General features: G+C 26.0%; 1 protein-coding gene across 1 annotated transcript in view; it reads right to left on the bottom strand.

Annotated features, from left to right (window-relative positions):
* The window catches only part of LOC107457037 (homeobox protein abdominal-A homolog), an 80,097-nt gene that overhangs the window by 10,801 nt on the left and 48,457 nt on the right, over nucleotides 1–20,839 (bottom strand). The gene's annotated exons all lie outside the window — the stretch shown is intronic.

Consider the following 20,839-nt stretch of genomic DNA (forward strand, 5'->3'; position numbering starts at 1 on the left):
TGGTATAATAATTTACGGTGAAATTGGATTTTACGGATGATGCACCCAAAGAGCTGGTACATTATATCGTAATATGATTTAGAAGCTTTTACATTGTATGGCAAATTTCACAGGTGTGGTGTTTCGTAAGTGCTCTAAGACAATTTTGGAAAGTTGGGGAATGTTGTCTTTCTGCAGTGGGCGATTCAAACAAAAAAAGAAGAAATTGATGAAAACATACCCAGCACAAAATGTAACATTTTTAATTTCCTCTAACTTACGCATAAGCTTTTAAAAAATATTATTAATTTATTCTGGTAATATAGCAACCTATTAAAAAGAAAGTAAAACCTCTTTTCAATATTTAAATTTCATAGTTAAATTAAATTACTTTTTTTATATATTTCAATTTAGTTTTGCTTGTAATATTTTAGAGGTTTAATGTTATTTAAAGGTTTTAACAGAAGACACGAAAATAATCATAAATTCTCAGAAATAGAATGAGCGTGAAAGTTATAATGTCTAAAAAATTATATACAGAATTTTGTTTAAAAAAAATCCTCACGGAATAGATAAAAAATAACCATAAGCAAAACTGCAAAACAGAACAAAATTTAATCACAATTCCTATAGTCTCATAATTTCTAGTAACTATTAAAATACTTTTTTGCTCAATAATTAAAAATCCAACTAACCTATGTGCATCTAAAATTTTGTAATTAACAGGTACGTTTTCTCAAAATCAATGAGACCTAAATGTTTTAATTTTTTTCATAAAAAATATATGGAAATATAATTATTTGTGATTATATATCACTGCAATTTGAAGCGTTGGCATGCATTGCATCTGTTTCGAAAGCAATATATATCTTATGCTTCTGTGATAATTTGTGCTTTGTAGGAATGATGGAGGATTTCGGATCTTGGTGAAGAAAAAATAGACATTTTGAAATAAGTTATTACACTGTAAAAAAAATCCGCTAAAACTATATTCACCGTAAGCATTTTACCGTATTTAAGGTAAAATTAATTTAATTAGAGTGAATTAGGGATTTTACGGAAATTACGGTATATCAGAATTTTTGTTTCGTAACATGTTGTTATGAAAAAGGATTTTAAGGTGAAAATTACCAGCACCCTAAGTACTGGCATTTTTTCCCGTAATTTGATCAGAAATTTTTTACAGCCTAGACATAAATACAAACATCACAATGATATAAACATAAACACTACAAAAAACGAGCATAAATATCACTAAATATGAAAAAGTAATATTATTGTCAAATATTCCAATGCATTAAATTGATAATCATTTCCAATTTCTAAGTTTTATAATACAATAATATATTTCACTTAGATTTGAAGTATATTAAAAATTTTTACTCAAATATATGGCTAAAAAATGTTTTTTTGTTTTTCAGATATTTTCAATACTATGCATTATTATAGTGATCTGACTAGCGGTAAGAACTTTTCTATACATTTTTATAAAAAAGATATTTAAATCTCTGGTTTCTAAAAAAATTTATCTTAAAATTTTACATTATTTAGATTTTTTTCTTTCTTTTTTTTGCTGAAATAGAAAACAATTTCGTACTGTTCATAGAAGAGTACTACAAAAAATATCCTTTTTTAACCTTTTTCTTTGAGAGCATCGCTCGTATATAAATTTTTTTCTTGTACATATTATTTCTGAATCACCGAAACGAAACGAGTCTTGCTTTTTTATGGGTATTATTGCATGAATGTGTTGAATTTAGGTGAACTGAAAATTGAAGCTCAAGGTTAATACTACAAGGTTGAACATCTATTTTCGATGTGACTGTTATTTGTGTAAATGGTAAACGAAAATATGCCGCTATTGTTAATAACCGTCATTTAAGATAAAGAAGAATATCCGCATTTTAAAAGTTGGCGCACGAATAATAGGATATTTATTGTTATTTTCCCCGCTGTATAAAATTCCACTTTATAGAAAATATTCTGGTATTTTTGTATGAAAAAGGCAATTGTTTCGCACTGTTAAAATTATTTCTTCGTAACTTAATGTAGATTTTATAATTATCATCATCATGCATTAGGCTGTAAGCTGCTTTGTTTATTACAATTTTTTTGTTTAATCCACTTCTGTCCTCCATCCCTAAAAAGTCATCATATATACATAGAAATTATTTTTTTCGAACTAAATTTGAAAAAAAACAAACTATTTTTATGTATTCATTACAGAATTCAGTGCAAGGCGTTTTAATGAAACATTGCTGAAAGTCCATATATGTCAAGACGGAAGGGAGTAAAAATTGGTAACAAATAAATGTCATTTTTACATTTTTTCGGGCATAGTATAACATTCACAACTACCAAATTTTTTTTAACGAATACAATTCATATAATGAAATGCTTCTTCCCCGAGAAAAAATTAATAATAGTGAATTGTTTATTGCTAAGAATAGATTTACTCCTCCCGAAAATTATCATTATTGAAATAGCTCCATTATCAGTGTTTTTTCTTTTCCGCCTCGCTTTCAAGGCATGTAATAAAATCCATAGATTTGATTGATAATTGTGGTTTAAGCATTATGGTTCAAATTTTCATTCCAACAGTAGAGTACATTGTAAAAAATTCCAGATCAAATTATGGTATAAAGTATCAACACTTCAAATGCATCATCCGTAAATTCCATTTTACCGTAAAACCCATTTCACCGTAAAATTCATTTTTACAGAGAAATATTATAGCATAATACATTCTTTGTAGTTCTAAACAATCCTTTACTTTTAAAAAATATAATTTGTTATACTCAGTTGACTCCAATCAACAGAATTCTTTACTCCAATCAACAGAATTCTTTATGGAAATTTACTGAAATTCAGTAATCAAATGTTATTAATCAATGCTTATAAATTTGTGTGGATTTTTTTGATGTAATGAAGTAAATTTAAATTAAAACTACCTAAGACTAAGTTGTTTAGTATATTTGATTTTGGTTTCTTTGCTTTGGTTCAAATTAATTAGTTTCAATTCCAAACGTGGTTAAAAAATGTAAACATTTTATTAGCAGTATTTTATTTTATTTTATCTTAATTATTTAATTTTTGGAAAAAAATTCCTTATAATATTCTGATTATTATATTAGTATTGTACTGAATGCTATCAGATTTTACCTAAAATATCGTGTAAACATAATTTCTTGAACTTCAACATCTTATTTTTAGTGAGTTTTATAATTAAATTGTATAAATTTTATATGTTCATTGTATTCATTGTATAAATTTTATATTTACCGTTTTTATATGTTCATTGTTCGATAAATGATTTCTTTCCTTGCTGTAAATTTTCACTTAATTTTTAGCATTATGTTTTTATTTCAGAAAAAATAACTTTATTAATCTACATTGTTACAGTTTTTAAAATAAAAAATATTTCGCTAAAATAATTTTCAAAAAAATTTGTATTTTATAAAAACATTTCAATCGCATTCCCAAATTTCTTGTTTATAGAATGGTAAATATTAATCAACAAGGCAATAGCTTTTCCCCCAAAACATAACACCAGTAAAAACAGCAGAAAATAATTAGATCCAATTCGATCCACTAAAAATAATGTTCTATTCTGTATAATTATAAGAGACTTGTTTTTCTAAGACTAAAATTTGTATTAAAACCGTATGTATCATATAATTTTCTTCACTTAGCTATAAACAGACATAAGAAACACTTCAAATCATTAAGGCAGCATTATTCTATAACATTAAAATGCATTTTATTTAAAAAATTCTTCCTTTTTTGATAGAAAATTTATCAAATTATATTGACAAAATCACTGGTTTTAAAATAGTAAATTACTAATAACTACGATATAACTTTTATGTAAAACACTAGTGCCTTAAAAACAACATTTTAGTCAGTCTAATTATAAAAGACATGTTTTTCTAAACCTAAAGACTACATTAAAACCGTAGGCGTATCATGTAATTTTTATTTATTTAACTGAAAACAGACATAAGACACGCTTCCAATCACTGATGATTGTATCATTTTGGAGACATCTAATAAGAATTTATTCGCATTTTTCTATTTTATTTACGGAAGTGAACGAAGCAAATCATTCACTTTTCACCTTTGATAAGATTGAAATGATATACCCAATAATACAGCGTAACAGAAGTAAAGACGGATTCATTAATGTTTACAGAGGCTGCAACTGTTTTGTCAATCACCATCAAGAAAATAAATTGAACATTTCCGTCTCATAGCTAAGAAATGTCGGAAATGATGATGATTGTAAACTATATTAAAAGAGACTTTCTTTAATTCATGTTATTGAATTGAAAGATTCATTACTAAAGATCTCGATTAATTCTTACTGATAACACTCATCATTAAATCAATGAAAATGGTCTTTGGAGAACTTTGTTTTCTTTTATGCGCTTGTATACAATCAGGAATTTTAAAAACAGTAATCACTTTAATAAATTATGTATTTTTTAAGCATAAGGTTCATAAATTAAAAAAAAAGAAATCATTAAAAAACGTGTGTTTAGTAAATAGTAATAAAGTATTACATTCTGAAGTATTGACATTTATGAAGTATATACTAAAAAGGGCATCATGTACCCTGCAAAAATTACGGTGAAATGCACCGGTGCTTAGTGCGCCGGTACTTTTTATCGTAAAATTTTATGGAACAAAATATCTGATATATGGTAGTTTTTACAGTAATATTTATTGTAAAATCCTTTAATCACTGTAGTTAAATAATTATTATTGACAATGATACTGTATAAAATTTTGCGGATGATGCACCTAGTGTGCCGGTACTTTTCCATAATCTGATCCGGAATTTTTCAACAATGCAGGACAAATATATATTTAATTATTCGTCTCATATTTCTAACAGCTTTATATATTTTAATATATGTATCAAATATGTATCTAAAATTTTGTACTATACTAGTTCGTTATTTCTCTTAATTGCTATGTTATTAATGCATGTTTGTTTTAGACACATAAACATTTGTCTTTTTACGAAACATTTGATTCATTATTGTAGATTTACGTTATTGTAAGTATCATTTACTGGAGGCAAAAATTATTTTAAATATAAGTTATCGTAAGTTATTTAATGCTGTATTATTTTTGTTTTATTAGTTGAAAGCGCGCATCAAGATAATGTAAGTAAAATTGTTTTTTCTTTTAATAATTAGTATAATAGTGCGATTTAATAATGTTTCAGGATAAAACTGAAAGATAAAATGAACAAAATAAAATATTTTAAGTCAAACTTGTTTGAAAGACGATCGTAATTTTATCAATATGACGTAACAAAGTTTTTTTTTTAATGTGATGACGGAAGGTAAAAAACTCTGATAAATTTATTTGAAACTCATTTCACATAGTACTCTTATAGTTTTCAGTAAATTGTAAGCAAAAATAGCAAAATATTGAACACAGGGAGCTGTTGAATTTTTGTACCTTTTTCACACGATCTTTTATTTTTATTTATTTTTAAATCTCTAGCAGTATAAAAAGGATTATAATTAGTTTTCGAGTTTTGTGTTGTTAATAATTATTTAATTGTTGAAAGCACGAATTTGGAAAATGTAAAGAAATGTTTTTTTATTTTATTTTATTTGTTATTTATTTTAATTCTTATTTTTTAATGAATATCATAACATTACGCACTTTTTATTTAAGACAATAACTAAAAGCTTTATCGAAAATTTACAAAAAATAAGTTTTTTGAAAAAGTTTTTTTCTTTTGATAAAATGCCAGAAGGTTCAAATTCAGCAATTTCAATGCATATGCGCTTAGTTTACTCAAAATTCATTTTGCGGTGAAGCCTCATAAATTTCAGCAACATCAAATATTAATTATCTCTAGTTGATTCTTGTTACTTAATTTTTTTATTTGTTGAAACAATGCATCAGACTTACGCTGCCTAACTTTTTTTTTAATATTGAATAATAATTAGCCACTTATAATACTAAAGGCTGTAATACCATAGGCTATAATTCAAGCCCATAACTAAAAACTATGTCAAAAACTGAAAACAAAAAATCTGTCAAGTTAAACTTCTTCAGAAGAAGGTCGTAGCTTTCATGATTATACTGATAATACGACGTTATAAGTTTATTTCTTAATTTTTAAACTTATTTCATAAAGCTATCTAATTTTTACAAACGTGAAAAATATTTATTATTCAAAGTTCATGAAAAAATTATTGCGGGTACACTGCGAAAGATTTTGGAACAAATTACGGTAAAAAGTACCGGCTCTTAAGGCGTTGAAATTTTTTCCCGTAAAATCCATTTTTAATGAAATATGTTAAGTAATAAAAATCTGATGTACCGTATTTTTTACAATAACCATTACCATAAATCGCTGAATGACTCTAATTAAATAAATAACACTATATAAATTACGGTATAATATTTTACGGTAAAAATAGATTTTACGGTAAAATGGATTTTACGTATGATGCACCCAAATTGACGATACTTTATACCGTAATTCGATCCGAAATTTTTTGCTTTGAAACAGTTGGATTTTTACATGTTTCTAACATCTTTGATTTTAATATATATATATATATATATATATTATAAAATGTTTTTCAAAGTCATGAAATATTTTTAATTAGTATTGAATAAAAGGGAAAAGGAAAAAAATATTAGTTTATTAAATTCCGTAATTTTTAGTAAATATTGCTCCCTAATTTAATACAATCGAATCGAATACATCGAATAAATACGGTTTAATAATTGATTTTATAGAATAATTTTTTATTACACGTAGAATAACAATTAAGGTAGGATGTATTGTTCCTTAAAGGCAACTATTATCGATGTCTATTAATTTTTATAACCTTCCATTTGTAGCTGAAAATCTACTTCAGTCACGGAAGCAATTAAGGGGAAACTTGCCTTGGATGTTCAACAAAGCTAATGAATAACTAATTCAAAATCCGATAACAATTAAGAAAGACAAGAAAACAGGTAAATCGAACTCCTAAATTGCCTTCAGGGATGTCAGGAATTCTAACAACGAAGTCAGCGTCAACTAAATAAGTATCTTGTAAAGCGTACAATTCCTTCGTTCCTTGATAAAAAAAATATAAGTATAATACTAAAATCTATACAATTTTCATTTAATAATGAAACAAAAACTATTAATATCAAAGCTTAAGTAAAAAAAGAGATTTAATTAAATTATAAGAAAAGATGGAGAGTAAATCGAGTGTATTTAAAATAAGTACTGTTTTTATATTGGAAANATATATATATATATATATATCTGGACAAGATTATTTTCTACGTGATAGTTATTGTAAGTTATATAATGCTGTTTTAATTTCATTACTTGAAAGTACACGTAGGTATACGCAGCAATTGCTTTTAATGAATGGTGTAATAGTGCTTAATAAATTAAAAACGTATAATATTAAAAGCTTTTATGCTATAAACTGGTCAATAACTAAAAACTTTATCTAAAATTGACAAAAAGTCAAACTCCCTTGAAAGAAAACCATAATTTAATCGATTATATGACGTAACAAGTTTCTTATCGATACGATGCTCGAAGGTAACAAACTAAGCAATTTCAATGCATATCCGATTAATTTATCTAAAACTCATTTCACACAAAACTCTCATAATTTTCAATAACGTGAAAGTAAAAATAGCGAAATATTCAATGCAGGGAGTTGTTGGATTTTTTACATCTTTTTAATACGTTCTTTTATTTTTTGAAAAAGGATCTTGGACAGGATAAAAAAATTCTTAAAAATATAGCGTAATAAAATTACCATCAGCTCCATATTTTCTTTTTTTTTCTTCCTCAAAGTATCTTCGCTATTCTTTTTATTTTAAATCTTTGATGCAGGAAAAGAAGCGGAAAAAGTGTTGCGGAAAGTATCTCTCCCCCGAGAAAGCGTCCACGAAAAAAAATGGCGTCTCAGGTATCTTATATAGCTCAATGGAGAATTCCAAGGAAAGAAAAGAGTAGGGTATAAATATTTTTTTTTCCCTTAGTCTGATAGGATAAAGGGTTTCATGTGATACTGACTGTGATGGCGCTCAGGCTCGTTATCCGGCAGCGATCCAGGAATAGTGTAATGAGAAATGCCACCAATGGATAGCTAAGACTTATGAACACTTGGGAAAGATGATGCTTTTGTTGCGCACCGAAATTGGGGGAAAACATAGAAATTGTGAAATAAAATCTTTAGATCTGTGTACACGACATGTTGAAAGAAAAAAAAATATTATTTGCATCTTATAAAAAACCTGAAAATTTATATTTACAAGAATTGTTTTGAAAAAAAGAGTGATTTTTTGCTATGCAAAAAGGAAAAAAATATTTTTGTAAAGAAAGTTTTTTAGAAAAATATTTTTTTCTAAAAACAATTGAAATATGGAACATTACTAAGGCTCTCACGCATTTTACTAAAATAAATTTTGGCACCAAAATGATTTTAACAAGAAATTATTCAGCTTACTTCTTAGACATGCGAGTACACTGTACTGTAAAAAGCATTTTGGGTGCAATACTTCCGTAAAATCCATTTTTACCGGTGTTGCGGAACAAAAATCTGATATACTGTAATTTTTGCATCAATCATTACTGTAAAATCACTGAATCGTTCTTATATAAAATAAATACTACTGTGAAATTTACGGTACAATATTTTACGATAAAAAGGGACTTTACGGATGATACACCCAAAATGCGTATCGTAATGTAATCCGGAATTTTTTACAGTGTACTAAAGGGGTTTTGGAATCATGTATACATATTTGAATAATAAAAATAAAAATATCCTTAAAAGCTTAAAAATAGACTAAAAAATCTTTAGTTCGAGATTCATCATGTACATTGAAAATATTCTGGATCAAATTACGGTAAAAAGTAAATAGATTCAGGGATAATGGCACCCTGATTCCAGCATCTATTTACTGTTATCTATTATCCGTAAAATCAATTTTCACAGTATTTTTTACGCTAATATTTACGTTAATAATTGCAGTGATTCAGTGATTTCAAAGTAAATATTACTGTAAAAATTGCAGTATATATGTTTTTTCTTGTTTTTTAAAATTTTACGGGACAAAAGGATTTTACAATAAAAATTACTGGCAGTCTGAGTGCCGTTACTTTTTACAATGATTTTTTACAGTGTAAAGAGTACGAATCATTTTCTTCGTATAAAAATATAATCCTGAAAATTTATTTTCTTAAGTATCGTTTTGACAGAAGATTAATTTTTTGTTACTGTTGCAAAAAATAGATTTTTGTCTAGAAAAATCTAGTCCAAATTTTTCACTAAACAAACATTAGTCTTGAAAACAATCAAAACTTACTAAAATAAATAATGTTTCCAATGAATCTTAGTAGAAATGAATTGGTTCTTTTTAGATTCAGAAACTAAATATATTTCAATAATTTTTCAAGCATAGAAATACTTCGTTCTATTCATATGACATGTGAAGATTTATTAACCTTAAATACATAGTATAACCTTAATTTTAGCTAATATTGTCTACAAAAAAAGTGCTTTTGTGGAACGTAAAGAAGGTAAATATAATTTTTGAAGATTATAAAAACTTTTGACTTTAAATTATTGAGGAATTTAAAATTATCGGGACTCTCACGTATTTCATATAAACTATTGTCCACATTTCATATTAACAATATATATTTGCCCTAAACTTTTAATTGATCCTTGATGTATTCCTTTTCGTTATAATTAATTTTAGACAGGAATTTAGGAACTAAATAAATGAGTATAAATTTAAATAAAAATATTTTTAAATGAGCGAAAAATTGTGTTACAAAGCATTCATGTAAAAATTTAGTATATAGTGTGTAACCATGTAAAAATTTGGAATATAGTTGAAAACATTATTAGTGTTGAGCGAAACTGAATAAATTTTTAGGTTCAAAATTGTAATTATCGTGCAATAAATTATATCAAATTGATGAAATAATAATTACTGCGCGTTGTAAGTAAATAAACAAAGAAAAAAATGAATAAGTAAATAAAACTATGGCAGTTGAAAAATAAATAAAAAATGTGACTACAGGAACTTTTAATTTAAATTCAGCACCAAAAATGGAGCAACTATACACTAATATTTTTTGCAGTGTATAAAAAACATGTAGAAGGTAAGAATAATTTGCATCCTAAGAAAAAAAATAACTCCGAAATTTTTTTTTCGTAAATGTTGTTTATTTTTTTAATCACGCCAGAATATTCTTAATTAACGAAAATATTGTCAAATTCAGCACGGAAATTCTGTCTTTTTTTTCCTTTTTTACAGCTGCATTTTACGCTTGCTAAATGAATCTTGGAATTCAATTTGTTTAAATAATTTTTGAGAAAGATAGATAAATGTGTTTTTCTCCTAATGGTCAGAAAAAAGCTAACACCTTTCTTTAAAAATAGATATTGCAGATTTGAAAACTTTCGCTTATTTCACAAATTTTTGAATTTTTAATGAATCTCAGAAATTTTGCCATATAGATCTTTTTATGCATATCAGGGGTATTTCTGAAATAAAAACTGTATAAATAATTTTAAAAAAACATGTTTGAATGCTTAAACATGTTCCTCTCTTCTTTCCAGAAGCAGTTTCTAAATGGAATGGATTGTCCTTATTTTCCACTTTTCCTGCACAAGGCAATTTTTATGCTTAATAATACCATGTGTTTCATTTATTTAAACTTTTCTTCTGTGCAACAAAAAGACTGATTAACAGTGTTTAAAACCAAATGCATTAATAAATTCTAGAATTTTAAGAATGTTTGAGTTCAGTGCTATTAATTGTTTTTAAACACTGTTCTATATTTTCTATTCTGAAATTACGGTAAAATAACAGCCAGCAGTCGATCCATCCGATTAACCATAAAGTTTAAGGTTAAGCATTTGGTTATAACATTTCCTTACCTGTACAGCTTTTTAACCATTCAAAACTAATTTAGTTTCTAATCCGTAAGAATAAAACATAAACGTAGATTGGATCTCTGTGAAAGGCTACGCCCCTGAAAGCTTTTAACTTGTTGAAGGAACAGAAGAAATATTGTGATATCAACTCTGGGATTCGAATCCAAGTTCAGCCGGTTATGAAATTGAGGAATCAGCTCTCTCTGCTATAGTTTGTACCCTGCTGCTCGAAATACAATGGCTTCATAAAATAGGCCTAGTTGGCGTGGATAGAATTTTAGTAGTTAAACTGTATTAGGTAAAAACAATCAATACAAAACGTTTTTTCCCCTCAATTAACAGTTTGAATATCAGCTTTTTATTGTTATTTGACTGTTTCGGTTAAAAATGGTAGAATAACAATCAAATAAATTGTAATTTTACCATTTTTACAGAGAAATTTCTAACAGTGTAATTCCAAAAAATATTTTTGGTGATAGTTAACATCAATATGAATCGAAATATTTTTCCTATTTGCACTTTCACTATTTTCCCATTTTTACAATCATCATATGAGAACTTTAAAATAAGATTTTACTCTTCCCTTTTTTGCATAAAATATTACTTAAAATCAATCATTTGATGGATCTTTAAATTTTAAATATGACACTGCTTGTTTTTCGAATGTTGTATTACTCATTTTCCTTTCGTAACAGCGAAAATTTATTCAAGTAAAACAGAACAATATAAAACAAAAGCAGGAAATAAGCACTATTTATCCAATTACTTGAAAACATAAAGGAGGCAAATAAAAAAGATTCAACTATTCCCTTATTTTACGAATGAATTTCTGAAAAAAGTAAAAAAAGAAAAGGAAAAATAAATACTTGCTTTTCATTCCATTGCAGAGGTTTCAACAAACTAAAACAGCCCACATTTTCAACAAATTTAAGTCAACAGCAAAAAATTTGACCACGATTTTCTATGGAACTCATGTCAATTAGGACTAAAATCTCAAATAGAAATATATACCTTTTCAAGCTGAATTAGCTAATCTATTTCATTTCATTTTCAAAAAGTCAAATATAGACAAAATATGCTAACAATATAGCGAAAACTGTTTTCCAAATGCAATCCATATTGAAACTAAAATATGGAAAATGTGTATATACCCTATTAGGGTAGAAAGAAAATTATTTCAATTCCTTACCTTTATTTTCCTTCCATTTATATAATTTGTAAGAGGACTATTGACTGTCCGGCAATAAATAAATATATCAACATACCAACGATTTCGTACATCCTATTCGACTCAAACAAATAATATCTCACCTGCGATCTTGTGAAAAAATCCACACAGTTTTCCGATATGTTTAGTTTTCTACCATAAATACTAGGTTTCAAATATTGAACATCGGTCTAAAAACAGAAAAATGCATATAAGTATGGAAGCTTGCAGTATAATCCTCAAATGCCAAAATCAATTGATAAAGCAAGGTGCTTAATATAAAATTATATCTTTGTTTTAAATATATATTAATATTGATGCAATCTTCCCTTTCAGTTGAAGAAGAATTTTGTTGATGACAATGCAAATGCTTGAAGCAGAACAGGAGAAAAAGGACTTTGATGATGATTCTTGAAAATGTAACACATTTTATTACTAACAAAAACATCTGTCGAACTTTACAACAACCAGCTTAAACAGTAAATCAAGTAGAAGGAATTTGTTTCTTAACAATTTTTGTTACTTTAAATAAATTTAGAGTTTGTTTTTGGTAAGTACCACACTTAATATTGGAAGTTATAAAAAATATGTATACAATGTGAAGAAAAAATAAATGATTTTTTCCTAATTTTTTAAGGATTTTTTTATTTTCTTAACGTTGCGGTGTTATGAATAAACGAGATAAATTATTTTTCTAACTTTTTTTTAAAAATATATCTTACAGCTTTTAAATTTTCACTACTAAGGGAATTAAGCACTTCTTGAATTGACTAAAACAAAATTTTAAGGAATATTTTACACGAATTTTTTATTTATTTTGATTTCTGTCGCAACAACGTTCATATGAAGCAGTCTTCTTATGATCAAGTATAATTAATTTAAATTCATGTTTGATTTTTAAATAATATAGAACTAAATATTTTCATGTTTTTTTTCCAGAAGCTCAAAATATTAAATAAAGTGTAAACATTATGTAGAATCATAAATGGTTAATCCATTTTTCACTACAGAAATTTGGTGTCATTTAACCAAATTACAATGTTTATTGGGTCAAATATTATTCGTATTTAAGCAGCCAAGATCAGGTAATGAACAACATTATAATCACATGACATATCATTAATTTTCGTATTGCATTTTTATTTCTTATAAATTACTTTCATTTGATCACAGTAAAAATGCAATACATTACATATATTGATTTCTTCCTTCTTTAAATGTATAGTTGATATAGTTTATATTATTTATTCTAAAAATTGATCAGATATAGGTTTGGTAAAAAATAATTTTGGTATAAATGCATGAGAAGCTCAAAAGATCAGAGTATTACTTGGGTATCTGGTATAAATATTTTAAAAGGTTTATGGAAAATAGCATTATCCCGAATGTGTAAGGAATGTATTTATTATAATCTGAAGATTAACATAAATTATGCTAAAAAAGAAGCAATAAAACTCAGATTCAGGTAAAACAAAGCACATCCTCTTTTGAATTATCTAAAACATTATGCGAAAAATATTTAATAACATAAGGAATGTAATTATTTAAAAAACTTGAGGGAACTCAATCGCCAACAATCAATCACATTCGAAAGCACATAATTTCCTAATTTAACTGGAGCATGTTTGCAATTTTCGATTAAGCTGAAATATAGCTTCCCACTTTTACTTTAAAGTATTTTTTTCAACTCATATATATATTTTTAAACTATTATTACCTACCTATATTACCTATGTACATACGCGGTACAATAAAATACGTGGTTCAGTTTAAATATTATAAGTCAATACTAAGGAGTTATATAGGGCCATGTTGTATTACAGAATATTGTCTTTGAATTTCTTCATTTCATCAATTCATATATTTTAACAATTTAGCTAAAATATAGTTTTTCATCTTAAATGTATTTTTTTATTCAGTTTATATAATTTTTTTAAGCTACAATTGCGTACAATTTTTCAATTTAACTAAAATATAGTTTTCCAACTTAAGTGTAAAATATATATATTTTTTATCCAGTTCATATAAATATTATATAGGCACTAGAATTATATTCTCCCAATTCCGAAACCACCTGAATATTAAAGCTGAAATCGAATTTTTCTTATCGCATATGAAATAAAAAAGACTGTCAAGGAAATGAAGTTTGCGTTTTACGACACATATCCCTCTCGTTGGGAAAGTGGTGAGAATATCCAAACAGAGACTGAATGTCGTAAAATCTCTCTTTAAACGTTGAGATTTACGCTGTCATTTGATTCTTATGAAGGAGTTTATGGACACGGGAGTTTCGCAAATTTTAAAAATATGTATGGCATTCTTTTCTTGACCTCAATATTTCAATTCTTATCACATATTAAAATTATTTTGATAGCAAAATAATCACTATTATAAAAATAAACAATAGGTTAAAAATATTTCATTTTTCTAATAGTTGTAAAATAACTAAATTTTCATTGTCATAATGTAGCTTTTTCATTTTTAAATGATAAATCTTTATAAACATCACAGAAAACCATTAATAATTAAAAATAAACTAGTGCTGTTTTGATTTTATCAATAAATATGCTTCTTTACTGCCAAGTTACAAAACGTGTAATTTTACTTTGTATCTTAAAACGATAGTTGATAACAGGATAGAAACTGTTGTACATCTTTTCTCTATTTGTGCACGTTGTAAATTGTAGTTTATTTAGTTATGCACGGAGAAAAAAATCTGGAAAATTACAGTCTTGTATGGTAATGACATTTCTTCTAAAAACCCTATAATTCTGTTTAAAAAAAAATTGTAAAATACATACTGTACTTAAAGCATTCATTTGATAATTTTACAATTCAGATGGTAACGGTTTACCGGAAATTCTGGTTTTCAAAATGATAGTTCTTATTACCACACATTTAGTAAAAAATACAAAACTGCAAAGCAAATAAAACCTAGTTAATGGTTTTTATGGCATGCTCTAAGTTGTCATTATGAAACTACCAAATCTTACCACATTTACCGAACTTATTACGTATTAGAAAACCTTATTTTGTTGTTCACTTGCCCAAATTATTACCAAAGTGCATCGGTAAAAATTACCGAGATTTTCGATGTTCCCAGAGAGCCAGAAATGAGGTAAATTTTTCCATATCCTTTTAGTTCAGACCATACTTTTGTTTCAGTATTATTGTCCCAATTCGACTTTTTTATTTTTAAATAACATATTTTCATGAGTCTCACAGAAAACTATTAATAATTATTCATAAATTGCTGTTGTTATTTTGATTTCAAAAATAAATATGTTTTTTACTGACGCAAGATATGATAATTTAAAACACAAAATATGCAATTTAATTTTGAATCTTAAAACAATACTTTATTAACAACATTGAAACAGTTTTGTCGCTTATCAGTATTTATTTGTACTGATCGTTTTGTTTTATGAGTAATTCCAATTCAAAGATAACAAAAATTATATTTTATAATTATACTAACTCTAAAATTATGCTTTTCTAATAGTGTGTTGAACTGTACTCTACTCAATAATTAGAATAATCTAGGACCAAATAATCTGAATAATAGCCATTATCCGGAAAATATTTCGTTACTCTAAATAATCTAGAATTAAAATTTCACCTTTTGCTACTACTAGTTATCTAATTTTCTTATTTGAAAAATACCAGAATTAAATGTTAAATTAACGATATGTCTGAAATTATATTCTTGAAATTATTGTGTAAAAATGAAATTCTAAAGGATCATAAATCAAATGAATACGCAAGATACGATGAAACAAAATATGCTTATAATACAGTTTAGCAGATTTTAAGCATTATTTTTTTTACTGCCGATGTTTACATGAATAATAAAGTTGTTTTTTTTAATAACTAAGCCATTTTCTTGTACAGATATTGTATATTAAAAGAACATTATGTGCTATCTGAACATGAAAAAGAAGTAACAATCAAATATTAGCATTTATTATTATATATTACCATGTACGCAAATATAAAAAAAATAGTAAACCGTTTATAATAAAGTTACAATTCTGCTATACTAATGTATTCGATCATTCCAAATAGTTTATACTAATTGGAACTATTAATTTGTTTTTGTAATTGAATATACGGAAAATTTAGAAACAATATTTTAAAAAAATAATAATAATAGAATAATAATAGTAATACCTACGAATAATACTTAAAGTTTAATATTTCATTTTTCATGTCATCCGATAAAAATTTCAGTATGTAAAGCATGAAAAAAAAGTTCTGTGTTTACTCAAAACAATATAAATACTGCCATGTAGTAATCTTCGTATCGGATAGTCTATAATATCCGTACCAGATGTTCCATAACATTCGGAGTCCTTGTATACGAGAAAAGAAAACATATATTAAAAATACTCGGTGACTAATTTAAGGTTATCATTCAATGGTTGTAATGAATTAAATAAGTTTGAAAATTACTCTATGAATAATCAAAAATTTCCACAAAAACATCCAAATTGAAAAAATCAATTGAAATATAAGTAAAAAATTCCCTTATAATTAAACTGAAATTTCAGTCCAAATATTTTCGTAAAACCCGTTTTACATCGAGAAAGGGCCAAGTCAAAGTAAAAGGCAAAAAAAGAAAGATAACGTTTACTATTCTTCAAAAAACTGCAAATATAGAAATTTGGGCCTAAATTCTGATAGTTGACTATCAAATTTTAGCGAATAAATTTCGCCTTTTGTTTTAAGCAACTATTTTATGAAAGCTTTCAAAGTTTGTTTAGTTAAACACAATTTTTTTTTTAAATTTCCTTATTTATACAAACAATATTCATTGCTCTTTAAAATCTAAGACTACTAAAACTACTTAAAAACTAATCAAGAGTTATTATCATTGCAATTTAAAATTTACTGATTAAATTTTGAAGAATATTTTCATAACACTTTTCCAAGTTTAGTTTCAGGTTTTAATTATAATTTAACTTTCAATTACAAGGTTGACCTTTAAAATAAACATAATAACAGTAAAGCTCCTTTCAGCAATTTTTAAAAAACAATTTTTTTTTTAAATTTATATTTAAAAAAACTCGCTTAGTCTTGCTTCATTTAACATCGATAAGACGTGTATTTAGATATGTTTACTAAGCATGCTAATTTATACATAAAAGGAATAATAGTTATCTTAGAGTGTATTTTTTTGAAGCGTTAGCCATTTACAAAAAAATGGAAATTTGGCAAATGACTTTTTGCTGACAAATTATTATAATTAAATTAATAAAAAAATTTCAGCTTTATTGAATAAATATTTATAATCTCTCCCAGCAATTATTTTCAACAGCTTAATTTTAGATTTTAACTAAAATGGTTAGATAAGATACTAAGTTACACTTTTAACTTCAGTCATAAACATTCTAGCAATAAAATTCTATCCAATACATATCATAAATTGTTCACGACTATCAAAATTTATGTGTTGTTTATTGTACAATAACTACATGTCATTTTGATGAATTTAAAGATAAAATTTATATTTTCTACCTGAGAGAACGCGATGTTACTTGATCGAACAATAAGAACTATAATAAAACGAGGCAATAACGAGAACTTTAAAACTGTCAATTCACAGTATAAAGTATCACTTGGGTGAAAGTATTGAAGACCTTGACAAGGAATGGCCCATTGAAAACAATAGAAGGCATCTGTAGAAATTCAATCGACATTTAGTCGGAACAGATTTCGTTCACTTGCAATTTGAACTATTTCATAAAGATGAAAGTCGTCAATAATCAGTTTTCACGAGTTTAAATACCAACTATCCATAAAGTTAAATATTTCACGGTTGATTTTAAACAATGATAAATCATATGATGCGCTTGCATTTATCAATAAAATGAAATGTTTGTTTCTCACATAAATGTATCACAATATGTTTACTTATTTCGGGATTTATTTTCAAGTACTGTCATTTTACTGGCACTGTTCAACAGCTAGTTGGATTTTATTACAGATAACTGTAATTAGATTTCGTTCACTTGTAATTCGAACTATTTCAAAAAGATAAAAGTCGTCAATAATAAGTTTTGCAATTTCTGATACATCGTTTAAATACCAAAATTTAAATATTTCATGGTCGATTTTGAACGATGATAAATCATATGATGTGTTTGCTTGAATCAATAAAAGAAAAAGCTTGCTTCTCATATAAATGTATCTCAATATGTTTACTTATTTTGGTATTTTTTTTTCACAGAGACTGTAATTTTACAGCACTGTTCACCAATTATTTGGATTTTATTACAGGTAACTGTTTTTTTACTACCTATTTAATATCTTTTAATATTCGGAGAAAAAAATTCCGGTAAAATTATCGTACTGTATGGCAATGACATTTTCAGAAGAAAAAGCAACATAATTCTGATAATAAATCACAAAACATACAGTATTTAAATCATTCATTTGATAAGATACAGTAAATTTCAACATATTCATATGGATTTGATCATGCGTTTTTTCTCACTGAATCCACTTAATTCTTTATATAATTCTTTCTTAGAAATATATAAAATAGGCAACGCTGCACTTAATAATAATTACTTGCAATTTAACTAATTTACACTCTAAAATACTACTCTATATTAAACAATATGTTTACTAATAATTCGAATATTTCTATATGTAACTATTCCCTTACTACCATTAAGTAACATCTTTGTAAAACGCATAAAAGTTATCAACTTTGCATTGAATTATTAATATTAATTTAACAAGCTTAAAACATGAAACATTACAAAGTTGAGTATGTTCATTAATTTTTCTGATTTTTTACAGGTATAACAACTTTACAGGTATGTTTCTGGGGAAAAAATATTCACTTGTGCTCAGTACACTTTTGAAGACTGATAAGAAAAATCACATGAGCTTCGATAATTCAGTTGGAAAAAAGTTTGTAATAATAAATGTTTCTCATGCTTCCGAGAAATGGAATATTTATTTTTTGGTAACAATATCTGTTTTTTATAAACATTGGTGCTTTTTTTTAACATTACATGGATCAAAAATGTATGTTAATAAAATAGTAATGCATTTTTCTCAAGTAATCAGGGCAAATTTTTTTTTCTATCAACTTCCATTCTAGGTGTCAAATAAAAATCATAGTTGCCGAATTTTAGACCAAATAAACAAAATGCAAATAATTAATATTTAAAATCAAGAACAAAAAGTTACTTCTTCAGACAAAAGATAAAAGTATCGATTGAAATAAGTTGTAAATTATAAAAGATATTTCAGAATAAAGTGTGATGAATTTAGGATATTTTAGAATGAAGTGTGGTGAATTGAATTTTTTTTTCTTTTAAAAAGCAATCCGTGCAAAAAACTATTTTTAGTGACCAATTTCTACGCATTTTGCATATGATATTTTCTAGTGAAAACGGAATTTACACTTTGAAAAGTAATTTTTCGTTTAACAAGTCAAATGTGAAAAACTTTTAACAATGACAATGAGTGAAGATTGCAAGGAAATATGTAATAGACCTAATAATTTTAAGATGTTATTACGTTCAGTTGAAATTTTTAAAATTTTTGATTGTGTTACGTGTTATACGTGTTACTTTAATACACGTATGTGAGGAGTATTAAATTATATATTTTTTGTTCAAGTTTTAGTTAACAATTTGTAAACAGTTTTAGTAAACAAAATAACTTGATGCAGCCGCTCCCTTATCGGACAAATATCGGATAGAGTTCAGTTATTTTTTTTTTTTTTTCAAAGCGAAATAAGACTGGTTGCATAATTATTTCATTACTAACTGTTATTTTGGAGAAACAAAACATGTATGCCGATCGTGATATATTAGAAAAATAAAGCTGTAAATTTGAATTTGCATGCTTTAAAACTTATGTGGTAGCTAAGACAATGAGTTTTCAGGCAGCAGATATTTTTAATTTTGCCTCTTCATGAGTTCCTAAATTTGTTTGTAATCAATTTTTTGTTTTACAATTAACAACTCAAGGATCACATTTAATTAAAATAATTAATGAAGTTTTTACAACGTAAACGATGAATGGGATACAATAGTGCATCATTTTTGTCATTTAACGTTTTTAAATATTGTATTTCGCATATAATGTATATCACATCTTATTTTTCATTTAAGGAAACAATAAAGTAGCAAATGAATTTTTTCCAAACTATGTACCTTTAAGTTTGTCATTTGTGCATCAGGAATTTAGTCCCACCCCTCTAACTAAATAATATAGAAAAATAATTTTTTCCTCATTCTATTTTTTTTTCTTTTTAATAGAATCATAATTTAGAATCCGAAATATTATACGTTGCGTTTAAAAGTTTAAATATTTTTTCAAAATTTCATCTAAAACAGCTTAAAACAATGTCAATTAAATATTTCTAAATTTTCTTTTTGAAAAATCATGCCTATATACGCATTCTTCAAAGCATGACAATTTAAAACTTAGCAAATAATAATAAATGTCAATTAACAACCAACATCACATTTGATTAAAATAAATAATAAAGTTTTTACAACGTAAACGATGAATGAAGTGCAATTTTACACCATCTTTGTCATATCACGTTTTAAAAAACTTTATAACTCATATTACGCATATCACTTTTTTTCCTTTTTTTTTTCTTTCTTGGAAACAATAGTTGCACAAAGTTTTTTTTTCTAATATGTGTATCTTAAGATTCCCTCAAATGTAGAGCAAGATT

Source organism: Parasteatoda tepidariorum, chromosome X2 (assembly GCF_043381705.1).
Source record: "Parasteatoda tepidariorum isolate YZ-2023 chromosome X2, CAS_Ptep_4.0, whole genome shotgun sequence".
NCBI classification, from domain to species: domain Eukaryota; kingdom Metazoa; phylum Arthropoda; class Arachnida; order Araneae; family Theridiidae; genus Parasteatoda; species Parasteatoda tepidariorum.